Source organism: Lithobates pipiens, unplaced genomic scaffold (genome assembly GCF_037356315.1).
Source record: "Lithobates pipiens isolate NorthernLeopardFrog02 unplaced genomic scaffold, aLitPip1_a1.2 Scaffold_59, whole genome shotgun sequence".
NCBI lineage: Eukaryota > Metazoa > Chordata > Amphibia > Anura > Ranidae > Lithobates > Lithobates pipiens.
This window is the reverse complement of record NW_027507880.1, coordinates 192,557-216,688: the sequence shown is the minus strand read 5'-3', so window position 1 is coordinate 216,688 and position 24,132 is coordinate 192,557.

Sequence of the window (24,132 nt, the reverse complement as noted above, 5' to 3'; positions counted from 1 at the left end):
TGCCGAGGTGAGGGGGCATGCCAGATAGATCTCTGGTCAGCTTGAAGCAAAATGGGATCAAAGTGACTGACTTTGAGCTCCTGTTTCTGGAGAACCACGTGGTGAAAACCAGCCCAAACTTTGCACACTTGTAGGGGAGACTCTTTATCACCTATGGTGCAAATTTGGAGCCCCTATAACCTAAGGCCGACCTGTACTGACTCCCCAAAGATGGTACCCCTAGGACATCTAATTTTTACATTGGTGCCTATGTGAAAACTGGCCATGTTTGGGACCCGATAGCTCCCCCGTTTTAGGTCCTATGGGCCCCAAACTTTGCATGCATACTCCCAAGACCCTCGACTACATGGAGCCGAAAAAAGTGAATCAATACCATCTATGGTTCAGGAAATATGACCGTTTCAAGTTGAGCTCCAATTGAACCAACTTTTGAACTTTGAACTCCCATTACTGGGGAACCTTCCATACTGGTGCACCATCGAGCTGCGAGTGGACCCCCACCTCGGCACCCCCTCCCCCTGAGGGGGAAGGGGGTGCCGAGGTGAGGGGGCATGCCAGATAGATCTCTGGTCAGCTTGAAGCAAAATGGGATCAAAGTGACTGACTTTGAGCTCCTGTTTCTGGAGAACCACGTGGTGAAAACCAGCCCAAACTTTGCACACTTGTAGGGGAGACTCTTTAGCACCTATGGTGCAAATTTGGAGCCCCTATAACCTAAGGCCGACCTGTACTGACTCCCCAAAGATGGTACCCCTAGGACATCTAATTTTTACATTGGTGCCTATGTGAAAACTGGCCATGTTTGGGACCCGATAGCTCCCGCGTTTTAGGTCCTATGGGCCCCAAACTTTGCATGCATACTCCCAAGACCCTCGACTACATGGAGCCGAAAAAAGTGAATCAATACCATCTATGGTTCAGGAAATATGACCGTTTCAAGTTGAGCTCCAATTGAACCAACTTTTGAACTTTGAACTCCCATTACTGGGGAACCTTCCATACTGGTGCACCATCGAGCTGCGAGTGGACCCCCACTGGTGCCGAGGTGAGGGGGCATGCCAGATCTCTGGTCAGCTTGAAGCAAAATGGGATCAAAGTGACTGACTTTGAGCTCCTGTTTCTGGAGAACCACGTGGTGAAAACCAGCCCAAACTTTGCACACTTGTAGGGGAGACTCTTTAGCACCTATGGTGCAAATTTGGAGACCCTATAACCTAAGGCCGACCTGTACTGACTCCCCAAAGATGGTACCCCTAGGACATCTAATTTTTACATTGGTGCCTATGTGAAAACTGGCCATGTTTGGGACCCGATAGCTCCCCCGTTTTAGTTCCTATGGGCCCCAAACTTTGCATGCATACTCCCAAGACCCTCGACTACATGGAGCCGAAAAAAGTGAATCAATACCATCTATGGTTCAGGAAATATGACCGTTTCAAGTTGAGCTCCAATTGAACCAACTTTTGAACTTTGAACTCCCATTACTGGGGAACCTTCCATACTGGTGCACCATCGAGCTGCGAGTGGACCCCCACCTCGGCACCCCCTCCCCCTTAGGGGGGAGGGGGTGCCGAGGTGAGGGGGCATGCCAGATAGATCTCTGGTCAGCTTGAAGCAAAATGGGATCAAAGTGACTGACTTTGAGCTCCTGTTTCTGGAGAACCACGTGGTGAAAACCAGCCCAAACTTTGCACACTTGTAGGGGAGACTCTTTAGCACCTATGGTGCAAATTTGGAGCCCCTATAACCTAAGGCCGACCTGTACTGACTCCCCAAAGATGGTACCCCTAGGACATCTAATTTTTACATTGGTGCCTATGTGAAAACTGGCCATGTTTGGGACCCGATAGCTCCCCCGTTTTAGGTCCTATGGGCCCCAAACTTTGCATGCATACTCCCAAGACCCTCGACTACATGGTGCCGAAAAAAGTGAATCAATACCATCTATGGTTCAGGAAATATGACCGTTTCAAGTTGAGCTCCAATTGAACCAACTTTTGAACTTTGAACTCCAATTACTGGGAAACCTTCCATACTGGTGCACCATCGAGCTGCGAGTGGACCCCCACCTCGGCACCCCCTCCCCCTGAGGGGGGAGGGGGTGCCGAGGTGAGGGGGCATGCCAGATAGATCTCTGGTCAGCTTGAAGCAAAATGTGATCAAAGTGACTGACTTTAAGCTCCTGTTTCTGGAGAACCACGTGGTGAAAACCAGCCCAAACTTTGCACACTTGTAGGGGAGACTCTTTAGCACCTATGGTGCAAATTTGGAGCCCCTATAACCTAAGGCCGACCTGTACTGACTCCCCAAAGATGGTACCCCTAGGACATCTAATTTTTACATTGGTGCCTATGTGATAACTGGCCATGTTTGGGACCCGATAGCTCCCCCGTTTTAGGTCCAAACTGCCCTAAACTTGGCATGCATACTCACAAGACCCTGGGCTACGTGGGGCTGAAGAAAGTGAATCATTCCCATGTATGGTTCGGGAAATATGACCATTTAAAGTTGAGCTCCAATTGAACCAACTGTGGAACTTTGAACTCCCATTACTGGGGAACCTTCCATACTGGTGCACCATCGAGCTGCGAGTGGACCCCCACCTCGGCACCCCCTCCCCCTGAGGGGGAAGGGGGTGCCGAGGTGAGGGGGCATGCCAGATAGATCTCTGGTCAGCTTGAAGCAAAATGGGATCAAAGTGACTGACTTTGAGCTCCTGTTTCTGGAGAACCACGTGGTGAAAACCAGCCCAAACTTTGCACACTTGTAGGGGAGACTCTTTAGCACCTATGGTGCAAATTTGGAGCCCCTATAACCTAAGGCCGACCTGTACTGACTCCCCAAAGATGGTACCCCTAGGACATCTAATTTTTACATTGGTGCCTATGTGAAAACTGGCCATGTTTGGGACCCGATAGCTCCCCCGTTTTAGGTCCTATGGGCCCCAAACTTTGCATGCATACTCCCAAGACCCTCGACTACATGGAGCCGAAAAAAGTGAATCAATACCATCTATGGTTCAGGAAATATGACCGTTTCAAGTTGAGCTCCAATTGAACCAACTTTTGAACTTTGAACTCCCATTACTGGGGAACCTTCCATACTGGTGCACCATCGAGCTGCGAGTGGACCCCCACCTCGGCACCCCCTCCCCCTGAGGGGGAAGGGGGTGCCGAGGTGAGGGGGCATGCCAGATAGATCTCTGGTCAGCTTGAAGCAAAATGGGATCAAAGTGACTGACTTTGAGCTCCTGTTTCTGGAGAACCACGTGGTGAAAACCAGCCCAAACTTTGCACACTTGTAGGGGAGACTCTTTAGCACCTATGGTGCAAATTTGGAGCCCCTATAACCTAAGGCCGACCTGTACTGACTCCCCAAAGATGGTACCCCTAGGACATCTAATTTTTACATTGGTGCCTATGTGAAAACTGGCCATGTTTGGGACCCGATAGCTCCCGCGTTTTAGGTCCTATGGGCCCCAAACTTTGCATGCATACTCCCAAGACCCTCGACTACATGGAGCCGAAAAAAGTGAATCAATACCATCTATGGTTCAGGAAATATGACCGTTTCAAGTTGAGCTCCAATTGAACCAACTTTTGAACTTTGAACTCCCATTACTGGGAAACCTTCCATACTGGTGCACCATCGAGCTGCGAGTGGACCCCCACCTCGGCACCCCCTCCCCCTGAGGGGGGAGGGGGTGCCGAGGTGAGGGGGCATGCCAGATAGATCTCTGGTCAGCTTAAAGCAAAATGTGATCAAAGTGACTGACTTTAAGCTCCTGTTTCTGGAGAACCACGTGGTGAAAACCAGCCCAAACTTTGCACACTTGTAGGGGAGACTCTTTAGCACCTATGGTGCAAATTTGGAGCCCCTATAACCTAAGGCCGACCTGTACTGACTCCCCAAAGATGGTACCCCTAGGACATCTAATTTTTACATTGGTGCCTATGTGAAAACTGGCCATGTTTGGGACCCGATAGCTCCCCCGTTTTAGGTCCTATGGGCCCCAAACTTTGCATGCATACTCCCAAGACCCTCGACTACATGGAGCCGAAAAAAGTGAATCAATACCATCTATGGTTCAGGAAATATGACCGTTTCAAGTTGAGCTCCAATTGAACCAACTTTTGAACTTTGAACTCCCATTACTGGGGAACCTTCCATACTGGTGCACCATCGAGCTGCGAGTGGACCCCCACCTCGGCACCCCCTCCCCCTGAGGGGGGAGGGGGTGCCGAGGTGAGGGGGCATGCCAGATAGATCTCTGGTCAGCTTGAAGCAAAATGTGATCAAAGTGACTGACTTTGAGCTCCTGTTTCTGGAGAACCACGTGGTGAAAACCAGCCCAAACTTTGCACACTTGTAGGGGAGACTCTTTAGCACCTATGGTGCAAATTTGGAGCCCCTATAACCTAAGGCCGACCTGTACTGACTCCCCAAAGATGGTACCCCTAGGACATCTAATTTTTACATTGGTGCCTATGTGAAAACTGGCCATGTTTGGGACCCGATAGCTCCCCCGTTTTAGGTCCTATGGGCCCCAAACTTTGCATGCATACTCCCAAGACCCTCGACTACATGGAGCCGAAAAAAGTGAATCAATACCATCTATGGTTCAGGAAATATGACCGTTTCAAGTTGAGCTCCAATTGAACCAACTTTTGAACTTTGAACTCCCATTACTGGGAAACCTTCCATACTGGTGCACCATCGAGCTGCGAGTGGACCCCCACCTCGGCACCCCCTCCCCCTGAGGGGGGAGGGGGTGCCGAGGTGAGGGGGCATGCCAGATAGATCTCTGGTCAGCTTAAAGCAAAATGTGATCAAAGTGACTGACTTTAAGCTCCTGTTTCTGGAGAACCACGTGGTGAAAACCAGCCCAAACTTTGCACACTTGTAGGGGAGACTCTTTAGCACCTATGGTGCAAATTTGGAGCCCCTATAACCTAAGGCCGACCTGTACTGACTCCCCAAAGATGGTACCCCTAGGACATCTAATTTTTACATTGGTGCCTATGTGAAAACTGGCCATGTTTGGGACCCGATAGCTCCCCCGTTTTAGGTCCTATGGGCCCCAAACTTTGCATGCATACTCCCAAGACCCTCGACTACATGGAGCCGAAAAAAGTGAATCAATACCATCTATGGTTCAGGAAATATGACCGTTTCAAGTTGAGCTCCAATTGAACCAACTTTTGAACTTTGAACTCCCATTACTGGGGAACCTTCCATACTGGTGCACCATCGAGCTGCGAGTGGACCCCCACCTCGGCACCCCCTCCCCCTGAGGGGGGAGGGGGTGCCGAGGTGAGGGGGCATGCCAGATAGATCTCTGGTCAGCTTGAAGCAAAATGTGATCAAAGTGACTGACTTTGAGCTCCTGTTTCTGGAGAACCACGTGGTGAAAACCAGCCCAAACTTTGCACACTTGTAGGGGAGACTCTTTAGCACCTATGGTGCAAATTTGGAGCCCCTATAACCTAAGGCCGACCTGTACTGACTCCCCAAAGATGGTACCCCTAGGACATCTAATTTTTACATTGGTGCCTATGTGAAAACTGGCCATGTTTGGGACCCGATAGCTCCCCCGTTTTAGGTCCTATGGGCCCCAAACTTTGCATGCATACTCCCAAGACCCTCGACTACATGGTGCCGAAAAAAGTGAATCAATACCATCTATGGTTCAGGAAATATGACCGTTTCAAGTTGAGCTCCAATTGAACCAACTTTTGAACTTTGAACTCCCATTACTGGGGAACCTTCCATACTGGTGCACCATCGAGCTGCGAGTGGACCCCCACCTCGGCACCCCCTCCCCCTGAGGGGGGAGGGGGTGCCGAGGTGAGGGGGCATGCCAGATAGATCTCTGGTCAGCTTGAAGCAAAATGTGATCAAAGTGACTGACTTTGAGCTCCTGTTTCTGGAGAACCACGTGGTGAAAACCAGCCCAAACTTTGCACACTTGTAGGGGAGACTCTTTAGCACCTATGGTGCAAATTTGGAGCCCCTATAACCTAAGGCCGACCTGTACTGACTCCCCAAAGATGGTACCCCTAGGACATCTAATTTTTACATTGGTGCCTATGTGAAAACTGGCCATGTTTGGGACCCGATAGCTCCCCCGTTTTAGGTCCTATGGGCCCCAACCTTTGCATGCATACTCCCAAGACCCTCGACTACATGGAGCCGAAAAAAGTGAATCAATACCATCTATGGTTCAGGAAATATGACCGTTTCAAGTTGAGCTCCAATTGAACCAACTTTTGAACTTTGAACTCCCATTACTGGGGAACCTTCCATACTGGTGCACCATCGAGCTGCGAGTGGACCCCCACCTCGGCACCCCCTCCCCCTGAGGGGGGAGGGGGTGCCGAGGTGAGGGGGCATGCCAGATAGATCTCTGGTCAGCTTGAAGCAAAATGTGATCAAAGTGACTGACTTTGAGCTCCTGTTTCTGGAGAACCACGTGGTGAAAACCAGCCCAAACTTTGCACACTTGTAGGGGAGACTCTTTAGCACCTATGGTGCAAATTTGGAGCCCCTATAACCTAAGGCCGACCTGTACTGACTCCCCAAAGATGGTACCCCTAGGACATCTAATTTTTACATTGGTGCCTATGTGAAAACTGGCCATGTTTGGGACCCGATAGCTCCCCCGTTTTAGGTCCTATGGGTCCCAAACTTTGCATGCATACTCCCAAGACCCTCGACTACATGGAGCCGAAAAAAGTGAATCAATACCATCTATGGTTCAGGAAATATGACCGTTTCAAGTTGAGCTCCAATTGAACCAACTTTTGAACTTTGAACTCCCATTACTGGGGAACCTTCCATACTGGTGCACCATCGAGCTGCGAGTGGACCCCCACCTCGGCACCCCCTCCCCCTGAGGGGGGAGGGGGTGCCGAGGTGAGGGGGCATGCCAGATAGATCTCTGGTCAGCTTGAAGCAAAATGTGATCAAAGTGACTGACTTTGAGCTCCTGTTTCTGGAGAACCACGTGGTGAAAACCAGCCCAAACTTTGCACACTTGTAGGGGAGACTCTTTAGCACCTATGGTGCAAATTTGGAGCCCCTATAACCTAAGGCCGACCTGTACTGACTCCCCAAAGATGGTACCCCTAGGACATCTAATTTTTACATTGGTGCCTATGTGAAAACTGGCCATGTTTGGGACCCGATAGCTCCCCCGTTTTAGGTCCTATGGGCCCCAAACTTTGCATGCATACTCCCAAGACCCTTGACTACATGGAGCCGAAAAAAGTGAATCAATACCATCTATGGTTCAGGAAATATGACCGTTTCAAGTTGAGCTCCAATTGAACCAACTTTTGAACTTTGAACTCCCATTACTGGGGAACCTTCCATACTGGTGCACCATCGAGCTGCGAGTGGACCCCCACTGGTGCCGAGGTGAGGGGGCATGCCAGATCTCTGGTCAGCTTGAAGCAAAATGGGATCAAAGTGACTGACTTTGAGCTCCTGTTTCTGGAGAACCACGTGGTGAAAACCAGCCCAAACTTTGCACACTTGTAGGGGAGACTCTTTAGCACCTATGGTGCAAATTTGGAGACCCTATAACCTAAGGCCGACCTGTACTGACTCCCCAAAGATGGTACCCCTAGGACATCTAATTTTTACATTGGTGCCTATGTGAAAACTGGCCATGTTTGGGACCCGATAGCTCCCCCGTTTTAGGTCCTATGGGCCCCAAACTTTGCATGCATACTCCCAAGACCCTCGACTACATGGAGCCGAAAAAAGTGAATCAATACCATCTATGGTTCAGGAAATATGACCGTTTCAAGTTGAGCTCCAATTGAACCAACTTTTGAACTTTGAACTCCCATTACTGGGGAACCTTCCATACTGGTGCACCATCGAGCTGCGAGTGGACCCCCACCTCGGCACCCCCTCCCCCTTAGGGGGGAGGGGGTGCCGAGGTGAGGGGGCATGCCAGATAGATCTCTGGTCAGCTTGAAGCAAAATGGGATCAAAGTGACTGACTTTGAGCTCCTGTTTCTGGAGAACCACGTGGTGAAAACCAGCCCAAACTTTGCACACTTGTAGGGGAGACTCTTTAGCACCTATGGTGCAAATTTGGAGCCCCTATAACCTAAGGCCGACCTGTACTGACTCCCCAAAGATGGTACCCCTAGGACATCTAATTTTTACATTGGTGCCTATGTGAAAACTGGCCATGTTTGGGACCCGATAGCTCCCCCGTTTTAGGTCCTATGGGCCCCAAACTTTGCATGCATACTCCCAAGACCCTCGACTACATGGAGCCGAAAAAAGTGAATCAATACCATCTATGGTTCAGGAAATATGACCGTTTCAAGTTGAGCTCCAATTGAACCAACTTTTGAACTTTGAACTCCAATTACTGGGAAACCTTCCATACTGGTGCACCATCGAGCTGCGAGTGGACCCCCACCTCGGCACCCCCTCCCCCTGAGGGGGGAGGGGGTGCCGAGGTGAGGGGGCATGCCAGATAGATCTCTGGTCAGCTTGAAGCAAAATGTGATCAAAGTGACTGACTTTAAGCTCCTGTTTCTGGAGAACCACGTGGTGAAAACCAGCCCAAACTTTGCACACTTGTAGGGGAGACTCTTTAGCACCTATGGTGCAAATTTGGAGCCCCTATAACCTAAGGCCGACCTGTACTGACTCCCCAAAGATGGTACCCCTAGGACATCTAATTTTTACATTGGTGCCTATGTGATAACTGGCCATGTTTGGGACCCGATAGCTCCCCCGTTTTAGGTCCAAACTGCCCTAAACTTGGCATGCATACTCACAAGACCCTGGGCTACGTGGGGCTGAAGAAAGTGAATCATTCCCATGTATGGTTCGGGAAATATGACCATTTAAAGTTGAGCTCCAATTGAACCAACTGTGGAACTTTGAACTCCCATTACTGGGGAACCTTCCATACTGGTGCACCATCGAGCTGCGAGTGGACCCCCACCTCGGCACCCCCTCCCCCTGAGGGGGAAGGGGGTGCCGAGGTGAGGGGGCATGCCAGATAGATCTCTGGTCAGCTTGAAGCAAAATGGGATCAAAGTGACTGACTTTGAGCTCCTGTTTCTGGAGAACCACGTGGTGAAAACCAGCCCAAACTTTGCACACTTGTAGGGGAGACTCTTTAGCACCTATGGTGCAAATTTGGAGCCCCTATAACCTAAGGCCGACCTGTACTGACTCCCCAAAGATGGTACCCCTAGGACATCTAATTTTTACATTGGTGCCTATGTGAAAACTGGCCATGTTTGGGACCCGATAGCTCCCCCGTTTTAGGTCCTATGGGCCCCAAACTTTGCATGCATACTCCCAAGACCCTCGACTACATGGAGCCGAAAAAAGTGAATCAATACCATCTATGGTTCAGGAAATATGACCGTTTCAAGTTGAGCTCCAATTGAACCAACTTTTGAACTTTGAACTCCCATTACTGGGGAACCTTCCATACTGGTGCACCATCGAGCTGCGAGTGGACCCCCACCTCGGCACCCCCTCCCCCTGAGGGGGAAGGGGGTGCCGAGGTGAGGGGGCATGCCAGATAGATCTCTGGTCAGCTTGAAGCAAAATGGGATCAAAGTGACTGACTTTGAGCTCCTGTTTCTGGAGAACCACGTGGTGAAAACCAGCCCAAACTTTGCACACTTGTAGGGGAGACTCTTTAGCACCTATGGTGCAAATTTGGAGCCCCTATAACCTAAGGCCGACCTGTACTGACTCCCCAAAGATGGTACCCCTAGGACATCTAATTTTTACATTGGTGCCTATGTGAAAACTGGCCATGTTTGGGACCCGATAGCTCCCCCGTTTTAGGTCCTATGGGCCCCAAACTTTGCATGCATACTCCCAAGACCCTCGACTACATGGAGCCAAAAAAAGTGAATCAATACCATCTATGGTTCAGGAAATATGACCGTTTCAAGTTGAGCTCCAATTGAACCAACTTTTGAACTTTGAACTCCCATTACTGGGGAACCTTCCATACTGGTGCACCATCGAGCTGCGAGTGGACCCCCACCTCGGCACCCCCTCCCCCTGAGGGGGGAGGGGGTGCCGAGGTGAGGGGGCATGCCAGATAGATCTCTGGTCAGCTTGAAGCAAAATGTGATCAAAGTGACTGACTTTGAGCTCCTGTTTCTGGAGAACCACGTGGTGAAAACCAGCCCAAACTTTGCACACTTGTAGGGGAGACTCTTTAGCACCTATGGTGCAAATTTGGAGCCCCTATAACCTAAGGCCGACCTGTACTGACTCCCCAAAGATGGTACCCCTAGGACATCTAATTTTTACATTGGTGCCTATGTGAAAACTGGCCATGTTTGGGACCCGATAGCTCCCCCGTTTTAGGTCCTATGGGCCCCAAACTTTGCATGCATACTCCCAAGACCCTCGACTACATGGAGCCGAAAAAAGTGAATCAATACCATCTATGGTTCAGGAAATATGACCGTTTCAAGTTGAGCTCCAATTGAACCAACTTTTGAACTTTGAACTCCCATTACTGGGGAACCTTCCATACTGGTGCACCATCGAGCTGCGAGTGGACCCCCACCTCGGCACCCCCTCCCCCTTAGGGGGGAGGGGGTGCCGAGGTGAGGGAGCATGCCAGATAGATCTCTGGTCAGCTTGAAGCAAAATGTGATCAAAGTGACTGACTTTGAGCTCCTGTTTCTGGAGAACCACGTGGTGAAAACCAGCCCAAACTTTGCACACTTGTAGGGGAGACTCTTTAGCACCTATGGTGCAAATTTGGAGCCCCTATAACCTAAGGCCGACCTGTACTGACTCCCCAAAGATGGTACCCCTAGGACATCTAATTTTTACATTGGTGCCTATGTGAAAACTGGCCATGTTTGGGACCCGATAGCTCCCCCGTTTTAGGTCCTATGGGTCCCAAACTTTGCATGCATACTCCCAAGACCCTCGACTACATGGAGCCGAAAAAAGTGAATCAATACCATCTATGGTTCAGGAAATATGACCGTTTCAAGTTGAGCTCCAATTGAACCAACTTTTGAACTTTGAACTCCCATTACTGGGGAACCTTCCATACTGGTGCACCATCGAGCTGCGAGTGGACCCCCACCTCGGCACCCCCTCCCCCTGAGGGGGGAGGGGGTGCCGAGGTGAGGGTGCATGCCAGATAGATCTCTGGTCAGCTTGAAGCAAAATGTGATCAAAGTGACTGACTTTAAGCTCCTGTTTCTGGAGAACCACGTGGTGAAAACCAGCCCAAACTTTGCACACTTGTAGGGGAGACTCTTTAGCACCTATGGTGCAAATTTGGAGCCCCTATAACCTAAGGCCGACCTGTACTGACTCCCCGAAGATGGTACCCCTAGGACTTCTGATTTTTACATTGGTGCCTATGTGATAACTGGCCATGTTTGGGACCCGATAGCTCCCCCGTTTTAGGTCCAAACTGCCCTAAACTTGGCATGCATACTCACAAGACCCTGGGCTACGTGGGGCTGAAGAAAGTGAATCATTCCCATGTATGGTTCGGGAAATATGACCATTTAAAGTTGAGCTCCAATTGAACCAACTGTGGAACTTTGAACTCCCATTACTGGGGAACCTTCCATACTGGTGCACCATCGAGCTGCGAGTGGACCCCCACCTCGGCACCCCCTCCCCCTGAGGGGGAAGGGGGTGCCGAGGTGAGGGGGCATGCCAGATAGATCTCTGGTCAGCTTGAAGCAAAATGGGATCAAAGTGACTGACTTTGAGCTCCTGTTTCTGGAGAACCACGTGGTGAAAACCAGCCCAAACTTTGCACACTTGTAGGGGAGACTCTTTAGCACCTATGGTGCAAATTTGGAGCCCCTATAACCTAAGGCCGACCTGTACTGACTCCCCAAAGATGGTACCCCTAGGACATCTAATTTTTACATTGGTGCCTATGTGAAAACTGGCCATGTTTGGGACCCGATAGCTCCCCCGTTTTAGGTCCTATGGGCCCCAAACTTTGCATGCATACTCCCAAGACCCTCGACTACATGGAGCCGAAAAAAGTGAATCAATACCATCTATGGTTCAGGAAATATGACCGTTTCAAGTTGAGCTCCAATTGAACCAACTTTTGAACTTTGAACTCCCATTACTGGGGAACCTTCCATACTGGTGCACCATCGAGCTGCGAGTGGACCCCCACCTCGGCACCCCCTCCCCCTGAGGGGGAAGGGGGTGCCGAGGTGAGGGGGCATGCCAGATAGATCTCTGGTCAGCTTGAAGCAAAATGGGATCAAAGTGACTGACTTTGAGCTCCTGTTTCTGGAGAACCACGTGGTGAAAACCAGCCCAAACTTTGCACACTTGTAGGGGAGACTCTTTAGCACCTATGGTGCAAATTTGGAGCCCCTATAACCTAAGGCCGACCTGTACTGACTCCCCAAAGATGGTACCCCTAGGACATCTAATTTTTACATTGGTGCCTATGTGAAAACTGGCCATGTTTGGGACCCGATAGCTCCCGCGTTTTAGGTCCTATGGGCCCCAAACTTTGCATGCATACTCCCAAGACCCTCGACTACATGGAGCCGAAAAAAGTGAATCAATACCATCTATGGTTCAGGAAATATGACCGTTTCAAGTTGAGCTCCAATTGAACCAACTTTTGAACTTTGAACTCCCATTACTGGGAAACCTTCCATACTGGTGCACCATCGAGCTGCGAGTGGACCCCCACCTCGGCACCCCCTCCCCCTGAGGGGGGAGGGGGTGCCGAGGTGAGGGGGCATGCCAGATAGATCTCTGGTCAGCTTAAAGCAAAATGTGATCAAAGTGACTGACTTTAAGCTCCTGTTTCTGGAGAACCACGTGGTGAAAACCAGCCCAAACTTTGCACACTTGTAGGGGAGACTCTTTAGCACCTATGGTGCAAATTTGGAGCCCCTATAACCTAAGGCCGACCTGTACTGACTCCCCAAAGATGGTACCCCTAGGACATCTAATTTTTACATTGGTGCCTATGTGAAAACTGGCCATGTTTGGGACCCGATAGCTCCCCCGTTTTAGTTCCTATGGGCCCCAAACTTTGCATGCATACTCCCAAGACCCTCGACTACATGGAGCCGAAAAAAGTGAATCAATACCATCTATGGTTCAGGAAATATGACCGTTTCAAGTTGAGCTCCAATTGAACCAACTTTTGAACTTTGAACTCCCATTACTGGGGAACCTTCCATACTGGTGCACCATCGAGCTGCGAGTGGACCCCCACCTCGGCACCCCCTCCCCCTGAGGGGGGAGGGGGTGCCGAGGTGAGGGGGCATGCCAGATAGATCTCTGGTCAGCTTGAAGCAAAATGTGATCAAAGTGACTGACTTTGAGCTCCTGTTTCTGGAGAACCACGTGGTGAAAACCAGCCCAAACTTTGCACACTTGTAGGGGAGACTCTTTAGCACCTATGGTGCAAATTTGGAGCCCCTATAACCTAAGGCCGACCTGTACTGACTCCCCAAAGATGGTACCCCTAGGACATCTAATTTTTACATTGGTGCCTATGTGAAAACTGGCCATGTTTGGGACCCGATAGCTCCCCCGTTTTAGGTCCTATGGGCCCCAAACTTTGCATGCATACTCCCAAGACCCTCGACTACATGGTGCCGAAAAAAGTGAATCAATACCATCTATGGTTCAGGAAATATGACCGTTTCAAGTTGAGCTCCAATTGAACCAACTTTTGAACTTTGAACTCCCATTACTGGGGAACCTTCCATACTGGTGCACCATCGAGCTGCGAGTGGACCCCCACCTCGGCACCCCCTCCCCCTTAGGGGGGAGGGGGTGCCGAGGTGAGGGGGCATGCCAGATAGATCTCTGGTCAGCTTGAAGCAAAATGGGATCAAAGTGACTGACTTTGAGCTCCTGTTTCTGGAGAACCACGTGATGAAAACCAGCCCAAACTTTGCACACTTGTAGGGGAGACTCTTTAGCACCTATGGTGCAAATTTGGAGCCCCTATAACCTAAGGCCGACCTGTACTGACTCCCCAAAGATGGTACCCCTAGGACATCTAATTTTTACATTGGTGCCTATGTGAAAACTGGCCATGTTTGGGACCCGATAGCTCCCCCGTTTTAGGTCATATGGGCCCCAAACTTTGCATGCATACTCCCAAGACCCTCGACTACATGGAGCCGAAAAAAGTGAATCAATACCATCTATGGTTCAGGAAATATGACCGTTTCAAGTTGAGCTCCAATTGAACCAACTTTTGAACTTTGAACTCCCATTACTGGGGAACCTTCCATACTGGTGCACCATCGAGCTGCGAGTGGACCCCCACCTCGGCACCCCCTCCCCCTGAGGGGGGAGGGGGTGCCGAGGTGAGGGGGCATGCCAGATAGATCTCTGGTCAGCTTGAAGCAAAATGTGATCAAAGTGACTGACTTTGAGCTCCTGTTTCTGGAGAACCACGTGGTGAAAACCAGCCCAAACTTTGCACACTTGTAGGGGAGACTCTTTAGCACCTATGGTGCAAATTTGGAGCCCCTATAACCTAAGGCCGACCTGTACTGACTCCCCAAAGATGGTACCCCTAGGACATCTAATTTTTACATTGGTGCCTATGTGAAAACTGGCCATGTTTGGGACCCGATAGCTCCCCCGTTTTAGGTCCTATGGGCCCCAAACTTTGCATGCATACTCCCAAGACCCTCGACTACATGGTGCCGAAAAAAGTGAATCAATACCATCTATGGTTCAGGAAATATGACCGTTTCAAGTTGAGCTCCAATTGAACCAACTTTTGAACTTTGAACTCCCATTACTGGGGAACCTTCCATACTGGTGCACCATCGAGCTGCGAGTGGACCCCCACCTCGGCACCCCCTCCCCCTTAGGGGGGAGGGGGTGCCGAGGTGAGGGGGCATGCCAGATAGATCTCTGGTCAGCTTGAAGCAAAATGGGATCAAAGTGACTGACTTTGAGCTCCTGTTTCTGGAGAACCACGTGATGAAAACCAGCCCAAACTTTGCACACTTGTAGGGGAGACTCTTTAGCACCTATGGTGCAAATTTGGAGCCCCTATAACCTAAGGCCGACCTGTACTGACTCCCCAAAGATGGTACCCCTAGGACATCTAATTTTTACATTGGTGCCTATGTGAAAACTGGCCATGTTTGGGACCCGATAGCTCCCCCGTTTTAGGTCATATGGGCCCCAAACTTTGCATGCATACTCCCAAGACCCTCGACTACATGGAGCCGAAAAAAGTGAATCAATACCATCTATGGTTCAGGAAATATGACCGTTTCAAGTTGAGCTCCAATTGAACCAACTTTTGAACTTTGAACTCCCATTACTGGGGAACCTTCCATACTGGTGCACCATCGAGCTGCGAGTGGACCCCCACCTCGGCACCCCCTCCCCCTGAGGGGGGAGGGGGTGCCGAGGTGAGGGGGCATGCCAGATAGATCTCTGGTCAGCTTGAAGCAAAATGTGATCAAAGTGACTGACTTTGAGCTCCTGTTTCTGGAGAACCACGTGGTGAAAACCAGCCCAAACTTTGCACACTTGTAGGGGAGACTCTTTAGCACCTATGGTGCAAATTTGGAGCCCCTATAACCTAAGGCCGACCTGTACTGACTCCCCAAAGATGGTACCCCTAGGACATCTAATTTTTACATTGGTGCCTATGTGAAAACTGGCCATGTTTGGGACCCGATAGCTCCCCCGTTTTAGGTCCTATGGGCCCCAAACTTTGCATGCATACTCCCAAGACCCTCGACTACATGGAGCCGAAAAAAGTGAATCAATACCATCTATGGTTCAGGAAATATGACCGTTTCAAGTTGAGCTCCAATTGAACCAACTTTTGAACTTTGAACTCCCATTACTGGGGAACCTTCCATACTGGTGCACCATCGAGCTGCGAGTGGACCCCCACCTCGGCACCCCCTCCCCCTTAGGGGGGAGGGGGTGCCGAGGTGAGGGGGCATGCCAGATAGATCTCTGGTCAGCTTGAAGCAAAATGTGATCAAAGTGACTGACTTTGAGCTCCTGTTTCTGGAGAACCACGTGGTGAAAACCAGCCCAAACTTTGCACACTTGTAGGGGAGACTCTTTAGCACCTATGGTGCAAATTTGGAGCCCCTATAACCTAAGGCCGACCTGTACTGACTCCCCAAAGATGGTACCCCTAGGACATCTAATTTTTACATTGGTGCCTATGTGAAAACTGGCCATGTTTGGGACCCGATAGCTCCCCCGTTTTAGGTCCTATGGGTCCCAAACTTTGCATGCATACTCCCAAGACCCTCGACTACATGGAGCCGAAAAAAGTGAATCAATACCATCTATGGTTCAGGAAATATGACCGTTTCAAGTTGAGCTCCAATTGAACCAACTTTTGAACTTTGAACTCCCATTACTGGGGAACCTTCCATACTGGTGCACCATCGAGCTGCGAGTGGACCCCCACCTCGGCACCCCCTCCCCCTGAGGGGGGAGGGGGTGCCGAGGTGAGGGGGCATGCCAGATAGATCTCTGGTCAACTTGAAGCAAAATGTGATCAAAGTGACTGACTTTGAGCTCCTGTTTCTGGAGAACCACGTGGTGAAAACCAGCCCAAACTGTGCACACTTGTAGGGGAGACTCTTTAGCACCTATGGTGCAAATTTGGAGCCCCTATAACCTAAGGCCGACCTGTACTGACTCCCCAAAGATGGTACCCCTAGGACATCTAATTTTTACATTGGTGCCTATGTGAAAACTGGCCATGTTTGGGACCCGATAGCTCCCCCGTTTTAGGTCCTATGGGCCCCAAACTTTGCATGCATACTCCCAAGACCCTCGACTACATGGAGCCGAAAAAAGTGAATCAATACCATCTATGGTTCAGGAAATATGACCGTTTCAAGTTGAGCTCCAATTGAACCAACTTTTGAACTTTGAACTCCAATTACTGGGAAACCTTCCATACTGGTGCACCATCGAGCTGCGAGTGGACCCCCACCTCGGCACCCCCTCCCCCCTGAGGGGGGAGGGGGTGCCGAGGTGAGGGGGCATGCCAGATCTAATTTTTACATTGGTGCCTATGTGAAAACTGGCCATGTTTGGGACCCGATAGCTCCCCCGTTTTAGTTCCTATGGGCCCCAAACTTTGCATGCATACTCCCAAGACCCTCGACTACATGGAGCCGAAAAAAGTGAATCAATACCATCTATGGTTCAGGAAATATGACCGTTTCAAGTTGAGCTCCAATTGAACCAACTTTTGAACTTTGAACTCCCATTACTGGGGAACCTTCCATACTGGTGCACCATCGAGCTGCGAGTGGACCCCCACCTCGGCACCCCCTCCCCCTGAGGGGGGAGGGGGTGCCGAGGTGAGGGGGCATGCCAGATAGATCTCTGGTCAGCTTGAAGCAAAATGTGATCAAAGTGACTGACTTTGAGCTCCTGTTTCTGGAGAACCACGTGGTGAAAACCAGCCCAAACTTTGCACACTTGTAGGGGAGACTCTTTAGCACCTATGGTGCAAATTTGGAGCCCCTATAACCTAAGGCCGACCTGTACTGACTCCCCAAAGATGGTACCCCTAGGACATCTAATTTTTACATTGGTGCCTATGTGAAAACTGGCCATGTTTGGGACCCGATAGCTCCCCCGTTTTAGGTCCTATGGGCCCCAAACTTTGCATGCATACTCCCAAGACCCTCGACTACATGGTGCCGAAAAAAGTGAATCAATACCATCTATGGTTCAGGAAATATGACCGTTTCAAGTTGAGCTCCAATTGAACCAACTTTTGAACTTTGAACTCCCATTACTGGGGAACCTTCCATACTGGTGCACCATCGAGCTGCGAGTGGACCCCCACCTCGGCACCCCCTCCCCCTTAGGGGGGAGGGGGTGCCGAGGTGAGGGGGCATGCCAGATAGATCTCTGGTCAGCTTGAAGCAAAATGGGATCAAAGTGACTGACTTTGAGCTCCTGTTTCTGGAGAACCACGTGGTGAAAACCAGCCCAAACTTTGCACACTTGTAGGGGAGACTCTTTAGCACCTATGGTGCAAATTTGGAGCCCCTATAACCTAAGGCCGACCTGTACTGACTCCCCAAAGATGGTACCCCTAGGACATCTAATTTTTACATTGGTGCCTATGTGAAAACTGGCCATGTTTGGGACCCGATAGCTCCCCCGTTTTAGGTCCTATGGGCCCCAAACTTTGCATGCATACTCCCAAGACCCTCGACTACATGGAGCCGAAAAAAGTGAATCAATACCATCTATGGTTCAGGAAATATGACCGTTTCAAGTTGAGCTCCAATTGAACCAACTTTTGAACTTTGAACTCCCATTACTGGGAAACCTTCCATACTGGTGCACCATCGAGCTGCGAGTGGGCCCCCACCTCGGCACCCCCTCCCCCTGAGGGGGGAGGGGGTGCCGAGGTGAGGGGGCATGCCAGATAGATCTCTGGTCAGCTTGAAGCAAAATGTGATCAAAGTGACTGACTTTGAGCTCCTGTTTCTGGAGAACCACGTGGTGAAAACCAGCCCAAACTTTGCACACTTGTAGGGGAGACTCTTTAGCACCTATGGTGCAAATTTGGAGCCCCTATAACCTAAGGCCGACCTGTACTGACTCCCCAAAGATGGTACCCCTAGGACATCTAATTTTTACATTGGTGCCTATGTGAAAACTGGCCATGTTTGGGACCCGATAGCTCCCCCGTTTTAGGTCCTATGGGCCCCAAACTTTGCATGCATACTCCCAAGACCCTCGACTACATGGTGCCGAAAAAAGTGAATCAATACCATCTATGGTTCAGGAAATATGACCGTTTCAAGTTGAGCTCCAATTGAACCAACTTTTGAACTTTGAACTCCCATTACTGGGGAACCTTCCATACTGGTGCACCATCGAGCTGCGAGTGGACCCCCACCTCGGCACCCCCTCCCCCTTAGGGGGGAGGGGGTGCCGAGGTGAGGGGGCATGCCAGATAGATCTCTGGTCAGCTTGAAGCAAAATGGGATCAAAGTGACTGACTTTGAGCTCCTGTTTCTGGAGAACCACGTGGTGAAAACCAGCCCAAACTTTGCACACTTGTAGGGGAGACTCTTTAGCACCTATGGTGCAAATTTGGAGCCCCTATAACCTAAGGCCGACCTGTACTGACTCCCCAAAGATGGTACCCCTAGGACATCTAATTTTTACATTGGTGCCTATGTGAAAACTGGCCATGTTTGGGACCCGATAGCTCCCCCGTTTTAGGTCCTATGGGCCCCAAACTTTGCATGCATACTCCCAAGACCCTCGACTACATGGAGCCGAAAAAAGTGAATCAATACCATCTATGGTTCAGGAAATATGACCGTTTCAAGTTGAGCTCCAATTGAACCAACTTTTGAACTTTGAACTCCAATTACTGGGAAACCTTCCATACTGGTGCACCATCGAGCTGCGAGTGGACCCCCACCTCGGCACCCCCTCCCCCCTGAGGGGGGAGGGGGTGCCGAGGTGAGGGGGCATGCCAGATCTAATTTTTACATTGGTGCCTATGTGAAAACTGGCCATGTTTGGGACCCGATAGCTCCCCCGTTTTAGTTCCTATGGGCCCCAAACTTTGCATGCATACTCCCAAGACCCTCGACTACATGGAGCCGAAAAAAGTGAATCAATACCATCTATGGTTCAGGAAATATGACCGTTTCAAGTTGAGCTCCAATTGAACCAACTTTTGAACTTTGAACTCCCATTACTGGGGAACCTTCCATACTGGTGCACCATCGAGCTGCGAGTGGACCCCCACCTCGGCACCCCCTCCCCCTGAGGGGGGAGGGGGTGCCGAGGTGAGGGGGCATGCCAGATAGATCTCTGGTCAGCTTGAAGCAAAATGTGATCAAAGTGACTGACTTTGAGCTCCTGTTTCTGGAGAACCACGTGGTGAAAACCAGCCCAAACTTTGCACACTTGTAGGGGAGACTCTTTAGCACCTATGGTGCAAATTTGGAGCCCCTATAACCTAAGGCCGACCTGTACTGACTCCCCAAAGATGGTACCCCTAGGACATCTAATTTTTACATTGGTGCCTATGTGAAAACTGGCCATGTTTGGGACCCGATAGCTCCCCCGTTTTAGGTCCTATGGGCCCCAAACTTTGCATGCATACTCCCAAGACCCTCGACTACATGGTGCCGAAAAAAGTGAATCAATACCATCTATGGTTCAGGAAATATGACCGTTTCAAGTTGAGCTCCAATTGAACCAACTTTTGAACTTTGAACTCCCATTACTGGGGAACCTTCCATACTGGTGCACCATCGAGCTGCGAGTGGACCCCCACCTCGGCACCCCCTCCCCCTTAGGGGGGAGGGGGTGCCGAGGTGAGGGGGCATGCCAGATAGATCTCTGGTCAGCTTGAAGCAAAATGGGATCAAAGTGACTGACTTTGAGCTCCTGTTTCTGGAGAACCACGTGGTGAAAACCAGCCCAAACTTTGCACACTTGTAGGGGAGACTCTTTAGCACCTATGGTGCAAATTTGGAGCCCCTATAACCTAAGGCCGACCTGTACTGACTCCCCAAAGATGGTACCCCTAGGACATCTAATTTTTACATTGGTGCCTATGTGAAAACTGGCCATGTTTGGGACCCGATAGCTCCCCCGTTTTAGGTCCTATGGGCCCCAAACTTTGCATGCATACTCCCAAGACCCTCGACTACATGGAGCCGAAAAAAGTGAATCAATACCATCTATGGTTCAGGAAATATGACCGTTTCAAGTTGAGCTCCAATTGAACCAACTTTTGAACTTTGAACTCCAATTACTGGGAAACCTTCCATACTGGTGCACCATCGAGCTGCGAGTGGACCCCCACCTCGGCACCCCCTCCCCCTGAGGGGGGAGGGGGTGCCGAGGTGAGGGGGCATGCCAGATAGATCTCTGGTCAGCTTGAAGCAAAATGTGATCAAAGTGACTGACTTTAAGCTCCTGTTTCTGGAGAACCACGTGGTGAAAACCAGCCCAAACTTTGCACACTTGTAGGGGAGACTCTTTAGCACCTATGGTGCAAATTTGGAGCCCCTATAACCTAAGGCCGACCTGTACTGACTCCCCAAAGATGGTACCCCTAGGACATCTAATTTTTACATTGGTGCCTATGTGATAACTGGCCATGTTTGGGACCCGATAGCTCCCCCGTTTTAGGTCCAAACTGCCCTAAACTTGGCATGCATACTCACAAGACCCTGGGCTACGTGGGGCTGAAGAAAGTGAATCATTCCCATGTATGGTTCGGGAAATATGACCATTTAAAGTTGAGCTCCAATTGAACCAACTGTGGAACTTTGAACTCCCATTACTGGGGAACCTTCCATACTGGTGCACCATCGAGCTGCGAGTGGACCCCCACCTCGGCACCCCCTCCCCCTGAGGGGGGAGGGGGTGCCGAGGTGAGGGGGCATGCCAGATAGATCTCTGGTCAGCTTGAAGCAAAATGTGATCAAAGTGACTGACTTTGAGCTCCTGTTTCTGGAGAACCACGTGGTGAAAACCAGCCCAAACTTTGCACACTTGTAGGGGAGACTCTTTAGCACCTATGGTGCAAATTTGGAGCCCCTATAACCTAAGGCCGACCTGTACTGACTCCCCAAAGATGGTACCCCTAGGACATCTAATTTTTACATTGGTGCCTATGTGAAAACTGGCCATGTTTGGGACCCGATAGCTCCCCCGTTTTAGGTCCTATGGGCCCCAAACTTTGCATGCATACTCCCAAGACCCTCGACTACATGGAGCCGAAAAAAGTGAATCAATACCATCTATGGTTCAGGAAATATGACCGTTTCAAGTTGAGCTCCAATTGAACCAACTTTTGAACTTTGAACTCCCATTACTGGGGAACCTTCCATACTGGTGCACCATCGAGCTGCGAGTGGACCCCCACCTCGGCACCCCCTCCCCCTGAGGGGGAAGGGGGTGCCGAGGTGAGGGGGCATGCCAGATAGATCTCTGGTCAGCTTGAAGCAAAATGGGATCAAAGTGACTGACTTTGAGCTCCTGTTTCTGGAGAACCACGTGGTGAAAACCAGCCCAAACTTTGCACACTTGTAGGGGAGACTCTTTAGCACCTATGGTGCAAATTTGGAGCCCCTATAACCTAAGGCCGACCTGTACTGACTCCCCAAAGATGGTACCCCTAGGACATCTAATTTTTACATTGGTGCCTATGTGAAAACTGGCCATGTTTGGGACCCGATAGCTCCCCCGTTTTAGGTCCTATGGGCCCCAAACTTTGCATGCATACTCCCAAGACCCTCGACTACATGGAGCCGAAAAAAGTGAATCAATACCATCTATGGTTCAGGAAATATGACCGTTTCAAGTTGAGCTCCAATTGAACCAACTTTTGAACTTTGAACTCCCATTACTGGGAAACCTTCCATACTGGTGCACCATCGAGCTGCGAGTGGACCCCCACCTCGGCACCCCCTCCCCCTGAGGGGGAAGGGGGTGCCGAGGTGAGGGGGCATGCCAGATAGATCTCTGGTCAGCTTGAAGCAAAATGTGATCAAAGTGACTGACTTTGAGCTCCTGTTTCTGGAGAACCACGTGGTGAAAACCAGCCCAAACTTTGCACACTTGTAGGGGAGACTCTTTAGCACCTATGGTGCAAATTTGGAGCCCCTATAACCTAAGGCCGACCTGTACTGACTCCCCAAAGATGGTACCCCTAGGACATCTAATTTTTACATTGGTGCCTATGTGAAAACTGGCCATGTTTGGGACCCGATAGCTCCCCCGTTTTAGGTCCTATGGGCCCCAAACTTTGCATGCATACTCCCAAGACCCTCGACTACATGGAGCTGAAAAAAGTGAATCAATACCATCTATGGTTCAGGAAATATGACCGTTTCAAGTTGAGCTCCAATTGAACCAACTTTTGAACTTTGAACTCCCATTACTGGGGAACCTTCCATACTGGTGCACCATCGAGCTGCGAGTGGACCCCCACCTCGGCACCCCCTCCCCCTGAGGGGGGAGGGGGTGCCGAGGTGAGGGGGCATGCCAGATAGATCTCTGGTCAGCTTGAAGCAAAATGTGATCAAAGTGACTGACTTTAAGCTCCTGTTTCTGGAGAACCACGTGGTGAAAACCAGCCCAAACTTTGCACACTTGTAGGGGAGACTCTTTAGCACCTATGGTGCAAATTTGGAGCCCCTATAACCTAAGGCCGACCTGTACTGACTCCCAAAGATGGTACCCCTAGGACATCTAATTTTTACATTGGTGCCTATGTGAAAACTGGCCATGTTTGGGACCCGATAGCTCCCCCGTTTTAGGTCCTATGGGCCCCAAACTTTGCATGCATACTCCCAAGACCCTCGACTACATGGAGCCGAAAAAAGTGAATCAATACCATCTATGGTTCAGGAAATATGACCGTTTCAAGTTGAGCTCCAATTGAACCAACTTTTGAACTTTGAACTCCCATTACTGGGGAACCTTCCATACTGGTGCACCATCGAGCTGCGAGTGGACCCCCACCTCGGCACCCCCTCCCCCTGAGGGGGAAGGGGGTGCCGAGGTGAGGGGGCATGCCAGATAGATCTCTGGTCAGCTTGAAGCAAAATGGGATCAAAGTGACAGACTTTGAGCTCCTGTTTCTGGAGAACCACGTGGTGAAAACCAGCCCAAACTTTGCACACTTGTAGGGGAGACTCTTTAGCACCTATGGTGCAAATTTGGAGCCCCTATAACCTAAGGCCGACCTGTACTGACTCCCCAAAGATGGTACCCCTAGGACATCTAATTTTTACATTGGTGCCTATGTGAAAACTGGCCATGTTTGGGACCCGATAGCTCCCCCGTTTTAGGTCCTATGGGCCCCAAACTTTGCATGCATACTCCCAAGACCCTCGACTACATGGAGCCGAAAAAAGTGAATCAATACCATCTATGGTTCAGGAAATATGACCGTTTCAAGTTGAGCTCCAATTGAACCAACTTTTGAACTTTGAACTCCCATTACTGGGAAACCTTCCATACTGGTGCACCATCGAGCTGCGAGTGGGCCCCCACCTCGGCACCCCCTCCCCCTGAGGGGGGAGGGGGTGCCGAGGTGAGGGGGCATGCCAGATAGATCTCTGGTCA